Source organism: Sphaeramia orbicularis, chromosome 10, assembly GCF_902148855.1.
Source record: "Sphaeramia orbicularis chromosome 10, fSphaOr1.1, whole genome shotgun sequence".
NCBI lineage: Eukaryota > Metazoa > Chordata > Actinopteri > Kurtiformes > Apogonidae > Sphaeramia > Sphaeramia orbicularis.
The window spans coordinates 51445630-51465379 of record NC_043966.1 but is presented as its reverse complement, the minus strand read 5'-3'; positions in this window follow the sequence as shown (position 1 = coordinate 51465379).

Below are 19750 nucleotides of genomic sequence, written 5' to 3'. Positions count from 1 at the left end.
GCAAAAACCAAATCAAACCAAACCACACCACATCAAATCAAACCAAATCAAACCAAACCAAATCAAACCAAACAAAACCACACCAAACCAAACCAAACCAAACCACACCACATCAAACCAAACCAAATCAAACCAAACCAAATCAAACCAAACCAAACCACACCACATTAAACCAAATCAAATCAAACCAAACCACACTAAACCAAATCAAACCATACCACACCAGACTAAACCAAACCAAACCAACCAAACCAAATCAAATCAAACCAAACCAAACCACACCAGACTAAACCAAACCAAACCACACCACATCAAACCAAATCAAACCAAACCAAACCAAACCACACTAAACCAAATCAAACCATACCACACCAGACTAAACCAAACCAAACCAACCAAACCAAATCAAATCAAACCACACCACACCAAATCAAACCAAATTGAATCAAATCAAATCAAGTCAAACAAAAGCAAACCAAACCAAACCAAACCAAACCACATCAAACCAAACCACACCAAATCAAACCAAACCAAACCAAACCAAACCACACCAAATCAAACCAAACCAAACCAAACCAAACCACATCAAACCAAACCACGCCAAATCAAACCAAACTATACCAAACCACACCAAATTGGACCTTACAGACCCTGGAGACCACATTGGACCTCAGATTGGAGACTCACTGTCCTCACTTGAACTGGTGATGTCATTGTCTTGTAATGTGTATGGAAATGACCAAAAATAGTCACTTGCTCGATAAAGGGATTAAAGGTGCATCTTGTAGCATTAAGTGGTATCTAGCAGTGATCTTGTGGGTCTTTTAGAAGTAAATGTGTTTGTCATGAACAGTAAAAACTAGTGATTTGAATCTGTCATTAACCGTCACCTACTGCACCTTCTGTCGACTCAGTCACACCTAAGTGTATCCTGTCGTTTCCAGACTTACTTACAAAAATGACTTTTAGTGAATGCTGGTTTTGTATTTCTGTCCATAGACATGTTGAGGATGAACAGGCTGTGTGAAGCTGACCTTCCTCAGAAACAGAGGGATGGAGGTGCAGCAGCAGAACAGGTTTGTGCTGCTGCTGCTGCTCATGTGACACAAAATGGACATGCTCCGCTCTGAACGGCATCACTTCCTTCCAGCCTCTTCCTCTCATCTCACTCACTCCCCCATTTCCTCAATCCAAATGATTTTTTCCCCTCTTCACCGTCACATCTCTTCCCTCTTCTTTCGCTTCCCCTGCTTCTAATTCCCCTCATCCCTCTCTCCCTCATCTCTCTCTCTCTCTCTCTTTCACTCTTTCTGATAAGAGCCTGTTCTCTTTGACATCTCAGTCTGACTCCATTACAGCTAATAGAGAGGCCATCTTACTGCTCACACACACGCACACACACACACGCACACACACACACACACACACAAAGGTGCCAGGGGACCCCGGTGGATGATGGGAAAATAAAACATTTGGGGTATATCTACAGGGTAGTTTTGTTCAGATGTTGCCTCAGCTGAGCTCCAGCACACATTCTTTGACCTCATGAGATTTAACCCTTTATAGCTGACTCAGAAATATTGTGAAATTCTAAATTTCAACCTTAGTGTGTTATTGGAGGACATAACAAGAATGCATTACATTTTTTTTATTGTTATGTAGAACATCAAAGTCAATAAAGTTACCGTATTTGGTTTCTTAAAAAATAAAAAATAAAAATCTAACAAGTATATATAAAAAATACAAGAAAAACACATGTAAGGTGAAAAGAACATGACTTAGGTCCCATTAGACCCCCATGTGTGCTGGTCCAGACCCCTGTCCACATCCACATGATCCCTTTGAACATCATTACTTACATTAGCACCATTACTTCATGGTACCGAACAGAGCAGGTCCACTCACTGTTCAAGCAGTGAGATTGGTGAACTATTTTTGTCACAACTTCAAAATGATTTTTTTTGTCTTTCAGTTAATTATGATATTATCTTCTGTATTTTGCATTATTCAGTGTAAAACTGGTGTTTTCATTCATTCATCATCTGATCCCACTTTATCCTCACTAGGGTCACGGGGGCGGAGCCTATCCCAGCTACTTATGTGCGAAGGCGGGGTACTCCACTCACTAAGGAGGAACGATGTGAGAAGTTTATAGCGGCTACATTTTAATAATAATTTTTAAAAAACCATACGTGGCAAGAGTGCATCAATAATTCATTGTAAGATTAAATATTGTAATAGTTGTGTCCACAGTACTGTGGTCGTATTTGGAGTACACCCCCCCCCCCCCGTACACACCACAACCACATTGTGTCAATCCACTACAGTTTACAATGGTTTGGGCCTTTGGTCACATGACACTGGCGTTGTCAGTGTCTGAAATGGAAGTTTTTTAGAACGGGTCCCAGAGCGTAAACATGTCCCAGCTCCGCCCCCCTGGTGTTGGTGTATGGACAGGACCAACACCACTGGATGGAAACCATGACGCCATAGGACCATGTGACCAGATGGTATCTCCTGCACATGCTCAGTGCATTCTTCTGTGGTTTGAGTGTATCCTGCCATAGGCTCTGTCTGTGTTTGTGCACAGCGCCACATATAGGTGTGGACTATGTATGACACCGTTTAACCCAGTTGGACTGTTTCCACCTGGACGCACAGATTTCTGGAAACCATACGAGTGTGGACCACAAACTGTTAGAATCCACTAAAGATCCAGTACCTGGTCCCCTGTCCTTGTCCTGGACCTGGATAGGCCCATGTGTGATGATTCTGTCCACAGTACTGTGTCAGCAGGGGGACAGGGTACCGGTCTACAGAGGACAGAACCAGGACACTGACTGGACCTGAGGGACAGAGACACAGGACAAAGGTAGTCCAACAGGACTGAGGACAGAGACACTTTGAAATATATATATATATATATATATGCACGATATATATATATATATATATATATATAGGTAAATGGACTGAACTTACGTAGCATTTTCTACACCTTAATGGTGCCCAAAGCGCTTTGCAATTCCTCACATTCACCCATTCACACACACATTCATACACCAGCGCTGCCAGGCCCTACTAGGAGCAATTTAAGGTTCAGTGTCTTGCCGAAGGACACTTTGACATGTGGACAGTCAGAGCCAGGATTCGAACTGCCGACCCTTCTACCAACTGAGACACAGTCACCCCATTCATTATCATTATTATTATTATTATTATTATTATTATTATTATTATTATTATTATTATTATTATTATATGAATTTGGACTTTCACAGACCCTTTGGATGGACACTAGATCAGTGGTTGTGAGGATGTTAAATTCTCAGTGAATAGACTATACCCTCAGATGTTCCTTTGAGTCTTTATAAAAGACCCAGCGCTGTTGTTTGCAGTCATTCCTGCACTGTTCTGCCCAGCTCTGTCATGTCATAATTCCCAGTAATCTCTGTAATGTCATAGCCTCTCCCATTTAAAGTTAATCACTCCGGTGTGTTCTGCACCACAGGACGTGTAGCGTTCCTTTCATGTGTTTCAACTAAATGGGTGAGTGAGCGCTGAAAACATAAAAAAGATAGAAGAGTAAATGATCTGTCTCCATTATTATTCAGTGTGGGAAAAATGCAGATAGTAGAAGAAGCACTGAGATTTCATTTCAGAGACAGCGTTCAGTCATCTGTTGGAAATTTTGGTCATTTCATTAATGTGTTACCTGAAGGAGAAATTTAAGATTTGTCTTTCACAGGGTTTAGATAACTCAGATGCTGCCACGGAAAGAACAATCCGATCTGAAACCTAGAGCTGCAGGACATGAAGTCATGTGGTGTACTGGACAATACAGCCTTAACTCCTGCAACTCCCTCTGCTTGGTCCAAACCCAAAGACTTAGCGTAAATATAGATCATTGTTTCAAGTTGTTATGAAATGTGAAGCTACTTCTCCAAGTTATTTATTCATTTATTTATTTATTTATTAGGATCCCCTTTAGCTGATGCAGGACATCAGCCACTCTTCCTGGGGTCCTCCCCCAGCTGAGGTATAAAGTAGAGCAGTAGAATCATGTTCAGGTTCTAGTCTGTGACTGGAACAGTGTTCAGTCTCATAACCTCCACACCTGTCTGCACACACCTGGGGTCACACAGAACCCATGTCATGGGGGGGGGGGCATCTACACTCAACCAGCCAAGGACTAGATGCACATGTGTCCTGTTCTCTCAGACCAGCTGAAGTTTAATACCTCACATATAACCTCACTAACTGATGCCCCATCTGTAGAACTGTCTTCTTCCCCGGAGTCTCTGTGCTTTATGTCCTCACAGATTTTCCCTGGATCATCACAGGTTTTCCCTGGATCATCTCTGTACCTGCTGCTGTGGTCCTGCCTCTCTCCTGCCTTCAACATTATCCTCACTCACTTATCCATATAGGGCAGGGCTGTCAAACTCATTTTAGTTCAGTTCCACATTCAGCCCAAAATGATCTCAAGTGGGCCGGACCAGTAAAATAATAGCGGTGAAAAAAGTCAAATTACATCATGATAATGTTTATATCTACATTGTTTCCTTAAAAATCTGAATAACATGAACAACTTGAAATGTCTTAAGAAAAAAAAGTGCAGTTTTAACAACATTCTGCATCATTTTATCAGTTTATCATTTACACATGTGCATTACAACTTACATTACAATTACAAATACACATAACATTGAAAAAAATTGCATTTACTTTTCTCCAGACATTTCACCTTTTTCATATTTCTTCAGGTTATTCACATTTTTTTGTAAAAGGATAGTTTGTTAATGTAAACATTTTCATGTAATTGTACTTTTTTACTCTAAAACAAAGATAACATCTGCTCTTGTCTTTATTTATAGCTTAGTATGACAGTATTTTTCTGGTCTGATCCAACTGAGGTCTAATTGGTTTATATGTGTATGTATAGAACCTGAAATAAAATGATTTTTACACCATTGATTGTTAATATATTCAGTGTAATTTTTGCATTTCACAAATTCATCCTATGGGCCAGATTGGACCCTTTGGCTTTGGCCCCCAGGGCCGCATGTTTGACACCTGTGCTATAGGGGGTGTGTTCCATAGGTGCCGTATCTGGTGTGAAACTTAACTTTGGACATCCGACTCAGCTCCTATCTTCTCTTCTCTTTTACTCTGGAGCTTACATGAAATTTTCACAACTTCTAACCCATATCCCCTGGACCCCTGGGAATGCTGGGCCCCATGAATTTGTCAGGTGCCCCCCCCCAATCCTTTTATGGCACCCCAGGACCCATGTATCATATTTTTGTGAGACAGTTCGTACATACTACAAAGTCCTTCTCCAGCTTCGTCCCACTCATACTAGAAAAGACAAATTTAGTCCACACTTTGGGTTTAAATGATGTAGGTACATCTGTCAGTTTAACTTCACCGCTCCAGTTCGCCATATTAGCGCCAGTTTGTTTTGTCTTCTTCTGTGACTTCGGCCCAATTTTCAGCCACTCGCACGAAGAGCGCCACCTGGAGGATATGTAAAACAGTGACTCCATTCACTAAGGAGGAACGATGTGAGAGGTTTATAGCAGCTGTATTTTAATAATAACTTTAAAAAAAAACATACGTGGCGAGAGCGCATCAATAATCCATTGTAAGATTAAATATTGAGATAGTTCGCTATATTGAAATTTTGTCACACTGCAAAAAAGGCCCGTTCTAAATAAATAAATAAATAAACTCATTATTGGGTTAAAATGTCTTCTTTCAAGTAAAATTATCTGTCAGTGCAGTAAGAAAATAATATTATCAAAGGACTATAGGATGCAAAATGTATTATTTTAGCAGAATATACTTGTTTCAAGTCTTCATAGTAAGATTTTTTTGTATTTATGGTATATCTATATATGTGGTCTAATAAAGATTTAATGACTCTATAGATATATATGTATCAGCAAAACTGCACAAAACAAGACAAAATGTGTTGAAGGTCAACAGTCCCTGTGTCTTCCATACTCATTCACCAACAGCGGAGCTGGTTTTATCATAAATATTGCTTAAAATTAGTTGTAATATCTAAGTGGGGTAGCTCAAGATGAAAATTCTTGGAAGAAGTCACATAATCTGAACAAGATTAAGTATCAATAAGTAAATAAATCTAAAAAATATATATATTTCAAGATAAATATTCCAAATTCAAGTCAGTTTATCTCAGTCACATATTCCTTTATACTACTGCTGCATTTAGTGAATTTACAGAAGTCTTTGAATCCTTCCGCTCAGTTAAAGCGCAAAGTTTCTGCTGTGCCACAGTTGTGACATTCATAGAACTTCCAACATTATGAGGTCCTTTTTTTGTACGTATTTCAAAATGCAGTATAGATGCAGTTGTAATTCCTTTAGGTATCTTTGTGTTAGCATGTTCTTTTGTTGGAAGCTCCAAGAATCAGTCCGGATTCTTTTTGGTCTCATTTTTATAACTTTAATTATTGACTTGATCTGATCACAAACCAAATGTAGCTCAGCTGAGGATCCACACCCCAACCAGGGAAAATGGATCCAGACATTCCAATGCACATCACTTTTATAATCCTTGTAAACTGAACTATGGGCTGACCCTCTTGTGCTAGGTGGGCTGGGTACAAGAAAATGGACTGGTGTCATCTGACTCTAAAGTCAGGCAGATGTGATACCTCTTTGTAAAACCCCATATTGACCATATTGTTTACCTCTTATCTCCTGTTGTTTACAATTGTCTGTGGGTATATGTATTTAAAAGTGTGCCTAAGGTAAAGTCCTGTGATCATAAATCTGTCAGTTTAGTACGTGACCAAGATGGGAGCTATCCTACGAACTTTACCACTAACCAGTGACACAAAGGAATCCTAACTAATACTGACTAATATGTGATTAAACTTAAGAACTCAACTATCTAAATTAAAATAATATTTCATTTGGCTTTTTCTTCATTTCTTCTTTTTTTTCAGATACATGACATGAATAGATGTTCAGTTGTGTGATTGTCTGGTGTCAGCAGTCAAACTCATGTGTGATGTGTTCCAGTGTTTCTTTCCGCTGTGTTCAGCTGTAGCCTCATCTGTAGTGAATGGCTTTGTGCGCACACATCCTCAGTGTGTGCCTCCGTACGTTGTTCCTGGGCTCAGTGCCATGCTCCTCATCATGTTTGTCTAGGCTAATCGCCCAGTCGCCGCCTCCTCCCTGCATTAACTTTGTTAGAACAGAGACACCTCGTTAATGATGGTGCTAATTGAATGAAATGGCCATACTAACGAGCATAAAACCTCCCACTCACATTTTGGTAATTAACAACACACTGGCTTAATTACAACAGTAGAAACACATGCAGCACTGCCTCGTTACTGTTAATTGCCACGGCTAACAGGGATTTATGGTAATTGGCTGTATAAGCGTTGTTAACGAGAGGCTGAATTAGCTAGACACACTGAGACAAGTGGAGAGCAGAGATGTGCCAGTGCTAATTAACAGCGGGCACACTGCTCTGCTATTGGGGGGGCTCCGCAAGGCAGTATTGATCAGCTGATTGGTCACCATATCACAGTCTCCTCTCCTGAGAGGCAAAGAATGCACATAGGATGCTCTGACCTACTGTGGGGCTTTCCTTTGGGAAAGGCAAATGTATTAGTGCAGGGGTGTCAAACTCATTTTAGTTCAGGGGCCACATTCAGCCTAATATGATATAAAGTGGGCCGGACCAGAAAAAGAATATATGGAATAGGATAAGAACTTTTGAGTGAAAAAAGTACATTCTGGAATAAAACTGTTTATATCTACAAATTGAACTTGAACATAACATGAACAAATATGAACAAGCTGAAAATTCCTTAGTAAAATAAGTACAGTTTTAACAATATTACACCTTAGTTTATTATTTTACATGTGAATCACAACTTAGAGATCACAGTGGATCTACAAATACACAAAACATTAAATAACAGGCAGAATATTATTAAAATTCCACATACTTCTCTTTAGACATTTCAGATATTCATATTTTTTGTAAAAGACTAGTCTGTAAATGTAAACATTTTTGTGTAATTTTGCTTTTTTTACATTAAAACAAAGAGACAAATTTACAGTTTTCATTACAGTTTTCATTTTACTGGTCTGATCCACTTTAGACTGAAATGACCTAAAATGATTTTAACATCCTTGATTATTAATATCTTCAGTAATTTTTGCATTTTACAAATTCATCCCAAACTGAACCCTTTGGCGGGCTGGATTTGGCCCCCGGGCCACATGTTTGACACCTGTGTATTAGTGTAACAGGGTCAATTATTTCACAACAATGTGGGTATGCAGAGGATATTGTGTATTGTTTGTTATAATTACACAAAATCTGTACATTTTATTTTCATTTCTTTCGGTTAATACCTGACAGGATGTGGAACTTCTAATTTGAGTCTGCTCCCCAACAAGTAATTTACAGTGTGACACTGCCCGCTATAACTAGAGTTTTGGCGCCTTTACCTCCTCCCTTTTGTTCCGGATCTCTGTGGGAGAGGTAAGCAGCCGTGTAGTTGGGGGAAATTTTTGGTTTAGCTTCTGCTAATTTAATTTTTAAATGAACGGGCTAGGTTCTCCTTCCACATAACACTGGGGCTGTGTATTGGCAAGAATCTGGTGAAACAATACAAATCACAATACTAGGATCATAATACGATATTTAAAAAGGCAATTTTTGGTTTGTTTCCTTTTTTAAACGACTACTTCCTTGAAGAACTGAATTACACCAGAAATCTGCACAAATACTAAACACATTTTTATGTGATCAGAACAGGATCTAATGCTATATCACAAAATGTTCCTGTGTTCAAACTAAAATTCTGTTTTACAGACATTACAGTTTAAGATCCTGTTCAAATGTTCAATATTCTATTAGTTCACAACTAACATCAGAACATTATTTTAGTTCAATCCTAACAAAGGAATTAACATTATGTAATAAAAGAGTGTTAAATAATAAATAGAATACAAACAAAAAAGAAAAAACAAAAATAAACCTGCACAATATCTCCATTTAAATAAATACCTAAAAATATCGATACAGTACTTTTTAATATTGATACAGTATTGTGAAATGAAATATCGCAATATATTGGAGAATCGATATTTTCTTACAGCCCTACATAACACCACCATGTTTCAGTAGCCTAGAACACACAAAAACGGTCATTCTGACAAGGGGCTGCATTTGAAGCATTCACTGTTGGATCTCCAACCTGTTCGGAAGAGGAGTACGAGGCAAAGAAGATTCATTTGGATGAAACTAGGGGCCGCTAAATCCTAAACAATGCACTTTTAACACTGATGTGGCTGCAGTCATTGGTCAATTGGCCGACCTAGAAACAGTAGAAGTGCAGTGGAAGTACCAGTGTGAACAGACATAATCAGTGTTGTGCATGTTGTGGAAGATGGAGTCAATAATCCATTAGTGTGGTTAAAGCTGCATGAGTCAATATTTTTTGTATAAACAATCAGTCAAATGTCAATGTGTTGTGTCAAAGGGATTGCTTATATTGACATTTTCCTGAGAACATGATTCAAAGTTCCGCTTTATTCTATGGAGTATCTAAATGTAAGCAGCAGTGGCGTCTGAGCACTTTTTTATTTATTTATTTATTTTTTTTTTTTACAAAAATCTTTTAGCTGTAGTCATGCTACACTGTCATGTCTCGTCAGGTGTGTTAGTCATGTTAATGTTTAGTGTTTCATGTCCTGTCTTAGGTTTTCAGTGTTTTGTCCTTGTTTGATGAGTCACTTTATGTTCAGTTAGTCGTTCACATTTGGTCCTGTCTTGCTTTATTTCGTACACATCTCCTCCCTCTCGTTTCAGATCCTGACTTCCTCCCTTTGTGTATTTTCCCGCCACTGTGATTGTTAGCCCCACCCCTGACTGGTGTCACCTGTGTTCCCCTATGGTCCTGTCTCCCTTTGTCTTGTGCCAGTTTGTCGTATTCTGTCGGCATGTTCATGTCAAGCGTCCAAACCAGGTTTTTTCATGTTTGTCAGTTTTTGCTTCAGTTTTTCTGTGAGGGTTTTGTTTATCATGAAGATTCTTTTGAGTAGTTTTATATATCTTCCTTGGGAGCGCCTTTCATTTAATCACTTTTTCAATATTAAAATACTTTGGTTAAAATTTTCAGTTTTTGGCGAGTCGTGCATTTGAGTCCACCATTTTGTGTATCAAGGCCTTTACATAGAAAACAGAATTGACTGATTATCTTTAAGGTTCCTTATAGTTCCTTCCGCTGCAAGGACCTTTCCTCAATTTACTTTTCTTCATGTCCTAAAGCAATCTTTTATCTTCTTTTATTGAGTTTTTTTTTAACAACATTGAATTAAGAAAATATTCACATGTACAGACCATCCAAACAAGAAAATGTAAATAACATGAAAAAGCTGAAATTTCTAAAGAAAAATAAGTACAATTTTAGCAGTATGATAAATCAACTCATCATTTATATATGTGCATTATGGATCAAATCTACAAAGGCACAAAACATTTAGTAAACAGGCAGAATATTGTTGAAATTGCACTTCATTTTCTTTAGACATTTAGACAGAGTTGTCATTATTCATAAGGTAATATTTTTTTTCACATTAAACCAAGAAGTAAATTTGGTGTCATTATTTAAAGGTTATTATGCTGTTACTTTACTGGACGTCTTATTAGTCTGAATGTGGCCGCTGAACTAAAATGAATTTGACGTCCTTAACTGTTAATATCTTCAGTGTAATTTTTACATTTAGTAAATTCATCTCATGGGTCGGACTGGAACCTTTGGTGGGCCGCTTTTGGCCCATGGACTGTATGTTTGACACCCCTAATCTTAGGGGGTGGAGGTGGTTATAGTGAACACCTTGGCTCATGTTCTATTGCATACTGTGATTTTTGTGTCTTTTTTTCTTTTTGTCTTATTTAACCCCACCCCTTTTCCCCTAACCCTAACCCTACACTGTAAAAAAAAAAAAAAAACCTGTAATTTAACAGAATTTTCACTGTTTGACAGATTTTTCCTGTATTTTTAAGATACAGGAAAATATCAATGAAATGACAAAAACAGACTGTGATTTTACATGTCAAATGTAAAATAACACGAAAAAACTGTAACTTTGAATAACCATAAAATTTCCATTTTTTAAAAGAAATTTTTTCTTTTCACAGAAAAATACAGTTAAAATACATTTGCAAATGTATTGTTATTTCACAAATATTTCTTTTCTATCTACGAGATTAAACTGTTAATTTAAAGTTTAATACTGTAAAAACATATTTGTAAAAGCATAATTGCTGACAATTAACCGTAAAAGAAATATTTGTTCTGTAAGTTTAACAAGACTTGTTTGTTAATTGACAAATATCTGTGTAATTAAAGGAGGTTTCACAACAAAAATGATGAATAAATGTACTTTTGTGAATGTAGAACATCTATAAGCACTGATAAACTGTCCAAATACAGTTTTTATCAGTGGATTGTACAACTTAGTCTCAGATATATTCGTCTTATATATATATATATATATATATTTATATATATATATATATATATATATATATATATATATATATATATATATATATGGGTAATGTGATTATTTTAATACATGTAAATATTCGTTATTAAACATTATAAAGTAAAAAAAAAAAAGCAAAATCTCACATAAAGTTAGGGCAAAAAACTGTATTTTAATTATGGAAAATTACCGTATATTTATGAGATGGTTATTTTCCATTATTTAACAGTATTTTTTTGGCACCCCAGCTGCTGTAATATTACCTTTTTTTTATGTTTTTTTTTTTTTTTTTACAGTGTATCCTAAACCTAACCAGTGTGAGGATGTGCAGTATTAGAACCTGTTTTGTTTTGGTAAAACTGTTCTCTGGTCTTGGGTGGACGACATCCAGGACATATACCTGTTCAGAAAAGAGTTCTCTGCTATTTATGACCCCCCCCGCTTCCTCCCTTCTTTTCCTCTTAATTTGCTTCTTCCTCCTCTCTCACCCACTCTGCCGCCCCTTCCCCCCCCCCCCTTCATATTCACTGGCTTTTATTCTCCTCCCTCTGATAAAGTGATTATGGTTATGTGTTCAGTTGAAAAGTGCTCAAGCAGACATAGTCTAGATTGGTATGCTTGTATTATTACACCGTGTCACTGTGTGTGTGTGTGTGTGTGTGTGTGTGTGTCTGTGTGTGTGTGTGTGTGTGTGTGCGCGTCAGATCTCTCACACCTCATTGGTTGTATATGAGGGAATGTCAGTTAGTCATTGGTTAAAAGATCTGGTTAGCATCCATAATGGGCTCTTATTACTGCTTATACCCGATGAATATATATCTGAGTGTGTGTGCATGTGTGACAGAATGTGTAAATGCTTTTCAACTGTGTGTGTGTGTGTGTGTGTGTGTGTGTGTGTGTGTGTGTGTGTGTGTGTGTGTGTCTGTGTTAGAAACAGAGAGAAAGAGAGTGAGGTCGACTGACAGTGACATTCCGCAGACCGACAGAGTCATCTAAGGATGCTCTGACTCAAACATCTGAACACAAATAGACACAACTGAGTAGGGCTGTGTATTGTCAAGAATCTGGTGATACGATACAAATCACGATACTATGATTACGATACGATATATCATGATATATCATGATATATCATGATATATCATGATAATGTTAAGAAGGCAATTTTTTGTTAGTTTCTTTTTTAAAAATGATTATTTCCTGGAAGAATTGAATTACAGCAGAAATCTGCACAAATACTAAACACATTTTTATTCGATCACAACAGGATCTAATGTTATATCACAACATTTTCCTGTGTTAAAACTTAAATTCTGTTTTACAGACATTACAGTTTAAAATCCTGTTCAATTGTTCATGTTCTATTAGTTCAGAACTAACATCAGAACATTATTTTAGTTCCGTCCCAACAAAGGAACTAACATCTGCCTCTCAGACAGTAAAAAGTGCTTTTAGGATGCTTCAAATAACAATATTTAATAAAACAGTGTTAAAGAATAATAAATAAGATATAAAAAATAAAGAAAAACAAAAACAAAAATGAACCTCCACCATATCTGAATTTGAATAAATACCTAAAAGTATCGATACAGTAATTTTTAATATCAATACAGGATTGTGAAATGAAATATCGCAATATATTGGAGAACCGATATTTTCTAACACTCCTACAACTGAGTGCTGTTGTACAGTCGGACCCTTTGACAAAAGCTCAGAGCACTCTGAGGTCTACATTCACACGAACTATACCATGAGCTTTTACACTTCTATACATACACTTTTTCTACAATATTGTTTTTATTACAGTTTCTGCTCTGTAAATGTCAATAATGCAATGCTGTTTAATGTTAACTACTATTTTCTTAAAAAAAAAAAGAAAAAGGCAATAAGAATTATTACTAATGCAGATTTTTATGCACAACAAATTCTATTTTTACAGAAGCTTAACTTACTGACAATACGATCTTGTTGACCTTGATACAGTAGTTGTGATGTACAAGGAACACAATAATCTACTCCTTCCTTCCATCCAGGAGATGTCTGAATGTAGGCAAAGTCAGTACAGCCTCAGAGGAACCAGCATTTTAAAAAAAGCTAAGGTGTGAACAAATAAAAAAAGTAGATGTATTTCTGTTAGAGGGGTTCATCTTTGGAATGGCCTGGAAGATCAATTCAAACAGTCTAAAACAATTAAACCTTTTAAAAAGATGTACAAATGAACTATTATTCAAAAATATAGAGCTCAGGATTGACTAAAGAAAATACTGGTTTAAACTACTAGGATCAGTATTGGTAGTTGAGATAAGGACATGATTTACCTGAATTAAACTAAATATGTATTCTCTTCTGTTGGATATTTAGCAATGATTACACTGAAAATAAAAAAATCATTGTTTGTTTTCTTGTGGAAACATTGTGTTAATTGTGAACAGGGTCAGGCAAAATAAGTCTGAACTTCAGCCTAAACCCTTTTGGTCATATTGAATATGGAACAAATGGATATGTTGGTTTGGTTTGTTGTTTAAAGTAGCAAGTAAGTTAACAAGCAGGGCTTTTATACATAAATGAAAAGTATCAATAATACTTCAAGGCATGGAAGTTCTTAGATAGAAAAATAAATAAATAAACTAAATACCAGAGAGACGTAAATCAGCTGTCATCCTGCTGACTGGCAGTAATAGTAATAGAAGACCAGAATGGTTCCCAAACTAGTGTGCAAGGTTATCGTCGTTAACAAAAACTAACGAAATGAAGAAAACTAGAATTGAAAAAACATTTTCATTAACTGACAAAAATAAAAACTATAATTAAAAGAAAAAAACAATAACTAACTGAAACTGTTTTGTGTGCTTACAAAACTAACTAAAATATATAAAAATTATGGATAAAATTCCCTTCGTTTTTGTCTTTGTCAGCGTCGGATTGATATGAAATCAATTTATTTCACTCAAGCAATTTTAGCTAGCAGCACCATACGACACTTCACGGTCTGTCACTTCTCGTCACTTGTGGTTTCCAGTCGTCTTCTGGTCCCCACTCTACCTGGAAACAAGGAGACTAAAGTGGGAGAAAGTAGCAGAGTCCTGTCTGGGATTTATTTGAATACAACGGAGAAGAAGAGATATGAAAAAACTAAAACTAAACTAAAACTAAGCATTTAGAAAATAACGAAAACTAATAAAAACTAGCAAACCTGCTCTAAAAATGAATTAAAACTAAGTGAATTAGAAAAAAAAAAGTCAAAACTAAATAAAACTAAACTATAATGAAAAATCCCAAACTATTAGAACCTCGATGCTGTGGCTCCACCCCTTTTATTGAACTTATAAATCATACGTTCATATTTACCCATTCTTTAAACTGTGGGGCTTTAGGGATTTTCCAGTGTTTAAGAATAACCCTAACTGCCACTGAGACCCCACCCATGATAACAGAGAATGTCCCTTTTGATGTTATCTATCTGTCCTTTATCCCCCAGTAAACCCAGTCTGGGACAGACTGGACCGGTTCTTTCGAACCCATCACTTAGAATACGTACAACCATTGGAAGTAGGGCTGTGTATTGGCAGGAATCTGGCGATACAATACAAATCACAATACTAGGATCATGATACCATATATCACGATACTGTTAAAAAGGCAATTTTTTGTTTGTTTCTTTTTTAAATGATTATTTCCTTGAATAATTGAATTACACCAGAAATCTGCACAAATAATAAACACATTTTTATTTGATCAGAACAGGATCTAATGTTATATCACAATATTTCCTGCGTTAAAACTTCAATATTTTTTTTTTTTTTTACAGACATTACAGTTTAAGATCCTGTTCAAATGTTCATATTCTATTTGTTCAGAACTAACATCAGAACAGTATTTTAATTCCAACAAAGGAACTAACATCCGCCTCTCAGACAGTGAAAAGTGTTTTTAGGATGCTTCAAATAACCATTATTTAATAAAACAGTTTTACATAACAATAAATAAGATATAGACAATCCACTGGAGATCAAATCGGACTGAATGTGGAACCTGGAAGAAAATGAGTTTGAGAGCCCTGCTGTAGAAGCACACAAGAAACTAGTGAGCATTTTAATTTTGGCACAACTTACTAATGTATGCACTTTAATCGCCTCCTTTTTCGTGTGTCAAAAGTGGGAGGTTCTGCTTCCGTTAGCGGGTATGTAGGTCCGTCACCGACCCAACGAGAAACAAGTGCTTGAAAAAGGTTCCTAGGAACATGTTGAATATGCCTGAAGAAGAGGAGAATATATTCGCTAACTCAGCTATCTCGGTAACAGTACGTCGTGAATTTAGGCCTGGTGGCGTTAAGCCTCTGTTTAGCATATTTGACTTTTTGGAATGAATAAAAGAAAATCTTGATGCACTGCATGAGAAATAAAAACATCCTGGCTGAACAGAACCTGCTGCTGATCCAAACTCTGTGAACAGTACCGAACGGTCCAACAAAGACAAAGTCAAACACAGTCAAACGGCCTCTGAAACTAATTTGGACAAAACATACAGTTAGTGTTCATTTAAATCAAAGTAAAATACTGTGTTCATACAAATTAGCTCCTCAATTACAGTAACAAAAGAAGGCTATTTGTAATTTATTACTTCCAGCCCTCTTTCTTGTGTATACAGTGAGTGTGTGTTGTGTGCATATGCAGATGACTAGTGTATGTGTGTGTGAGTGTGTGTGTGTTGCGTTGTGACAGCGACTAATGTCTAAATCAGCCAGACTCCATCGCCCTGTCGCCCCGCTCCCCTACAAATGTCACCTGTTCCCGGCCAGTGATTTGCATAATGCAAAGCTTCTCAGTCGTAACGGTCCGATTAGCGGCAGGGAGCGCCAGGACCATTCCTGACGCACCAAGCCGTTAACGGCTCCTTTTGCCGGGAACAACTGTGATTAACTGAGGGGGGGTGGGGTGGTGGTGGCGGTGGGGGGGGTGATGGGGGGAGTTGGAATGAGAAGAAAAAAAGGAGAGAGGAGCTGGCCTGAAAATGTTCAAACTATGGTTTGGATTAATTACAGGCAGACGGGTCGACTGCAGGTGACATAAGCCACTGATGATCCAGAGGAGCGCCATGGAGGAGGACGCACCATGGAGGAGGACAGGAGGAGGACGCACCATGGAGGAGGACACACCATGGAGGAGGACGCACCATGGAGGAGGACAGGAGGAGGACGCACCATGGAGGAGGACGACAGGAGGAGGACAACAGGAGGAGGACGCACCATGGAGGAGGACAGGAGGAGGACGCACCATGGAGGAGGACGCACCATGGAGGAGGACAGGAGGAGGACGCACCATGGAGGAGGACAGGAGGAGGACGCACCATGGAGGAGGACGCACCATGGAGGAGGACGCACCATGGAGGAGGACAGGAGGAGGACACACCATGGAGGAGGACACACCATGGAGGAGGACGCACCATGGAGGAGGACAGGAGGAGGACGCACCATGGAGAAGGACAGGAGGAGGACGCACCATGGAGGAGGACGACAGGAGGAGGACAACAGGAGGAGGACGCACCATGGAGGAGGACACACCATGGAGGAGGACGCACCATGGAGGAGGACAGGAGGAGGACGCACCATGGAGGAGGACAGGAGGAGGACACACCATGGAGGAGGATGACAGGAGGAGGACAACAGGAGGAGGACACACCATGGAGGAGGACAGGAGGAGGACACACCATGGAGGAGGACAGGAGGAGGACAACAGGAGGAGGACGCACCATGGAGGAGGACAGGAGGAGGACGCACCATGGAGGAGGACACACCATGGAGGAGGACAGGAGGAGGACGCACCATGGAGGAGGACACACCATGGAGGAGGACGCACCATGGAGGAGGACAGGAGGAGGACGCACCATGGAGGAGGACGCACCATGGAGGAGGACAGGAGGAGGACACACCATGGAGGAGGACACACCATGGAGGAGGACGCACCATGGAGGAGGACAGGAGGAGGACGCACCATGGAGAAGGACAGGAGGAGGACGCACCATGGAGGAGGACGACAGGAGGAGGACAACAGGAGGAGGACGCACCATGGAGGAGGACACACCATGGAGGAGGACGCACCATGGAGGAGGACAGGAGGAGGACGCACCATGGAGGAGGACAGGAGGAGGACGCACCATGGAGGAGGACGACAGGAGGAGGACAACAGGAGGAGGACGCACCATGGAGGAGGACGACAGGAGGAGGACAACAGGAGGAGGACGCACCATGGAGGAGGACAGGAGGAGGACACACCATGGAGGAGGACAGGAGGAGGACGCACCATGGAGGAGGACAAACCATGGAGGAGGACAGGAGGAGGACACACCATGGAGGAGGATGACAGGAGGAGGACAACAGGAGGAGGACACACCATGGAGGAGGACAGGAGGAGGACACACCATGGAGGAGGATGACAGGAGGAGGACAACAGGAGGAGGACACACCATGGAGGAGGACAGGAGGAGGACACACCATGGAGGAGGATGACAGGAGGAGGACAACAGGAGGAGGACACACCATGGAGGAGGACAGGAGGAGGACAGGAGGAGGACGCACCATGGAGGAGGACACACCATGGAGGAGGACACACCATGGAGGAGGACAGGAGGAGGAGGACCGGAGGAGGACACACCATGGAGGAGGAGGACAGGAGGAGGACAACAGGAGGAGGACAGGAGGAGAAGGACGCACCATGGAGGAGGAAAGGAGGAGGACAACAGGAGGAGGACAGGAGGAGGAGAATGCACCATGGAGGAGGACAACAGGAGGAGGACAGGAGGAGGAGGACGCACCATGGAGGAGGACAGGAGGAGGACAGGAGGAGGATGCACCATGGAGGAGGAGGACAGGAGGAGGAGGAGGATGCACCATGGAGGAGGACAACAGGAGGAGGACAGGAGGAGGAGGACGCACCATGGAGGAGGACAGGAGGAGGAGGACAGGAGGAGGAGGACGCACCATGGAGGAGGACAGGAGGAGGAGGGCAGGAGGGGAAGGACAGGAGGAGGAGGACAGGAGGAGGAGGACAGGAGGAGGAGGATGCACCATGGAGGAAAACAGCAACAGCACTCAACGTACTCCAAAAGTATACAACAGTCAGTAGTATACAACAGTCACTAGTATACAACAGTCATTAGTATACAACAGTCACAGTCACTAGTATACAACAGTCACTAGTATATAACAGTCACTAGTATACAACAGTCATTAGTATACAACAGTCATTAGTATACAACAGTCACTAGTATACAACAGTCATTAGTATATAACAGTCATTAGTATACAACAGTCACTAGTATACAACGGTCACTAGTACATAACAGTCATTAGTCTACAACAGTCACTAGTATACAACAGTGTTTAGTCTACAACAGTCACTAGTATATAACAGTCATTAGTAAAAGACAGTCACTAGTATACAACAGTCACAGTCACTAGTATACAACAGTCATTAGTCTACAACAGTCACTAGTATATAACAGTCATTAGTATAAGACAGTCACTAGTATACAACAGTCACAGTCACTAGTATACAACAGTCATTAGTATACAACAGTCACTAGTATATAACAGTCATTAGTATACAACAGTCACTAGTACACAACAGTCATTAGTATAAGACAGTCACTAGTATACAACAGTCACAGTCACTAGTATACAACAGTCACTAGTATATAACAGTCATTAGTATACAACAGTCACTAGTATACAACAGTCATTAGTCTACAACAGTCACTAGTATATAACAGTCATTAGTCTACAACAGTCACTAGTATACAACAGTCACTAGTATATAACAGTCATTAGTATACAACGGTCACTAGTACATAACAGTCATTAGTAAAAGACAGTCACTAGTATACAACAGTCACAGTCACTAGTATACAACAGTCATTAGTCTTCAACAGTCACTAGTATATAACAGTCATTAGTATAAGACAGTCACTAGTATACATCAGTCACAGTCACTAGTATACAACAGTCATTAGTATACAACAGTCACTAGTATATAACAGTCATTAGTATACAACAGTCACTAGTATATAAGAGTCATCAGTATACAACAGTCACTAGTATACAACAGTCACTAGTATACAACAGTCATTAGTATATAACAGTCATTAGTATACAACAGTCATTAGTATATAACAGTCATTAGTATACAACAGTCACTAGTAT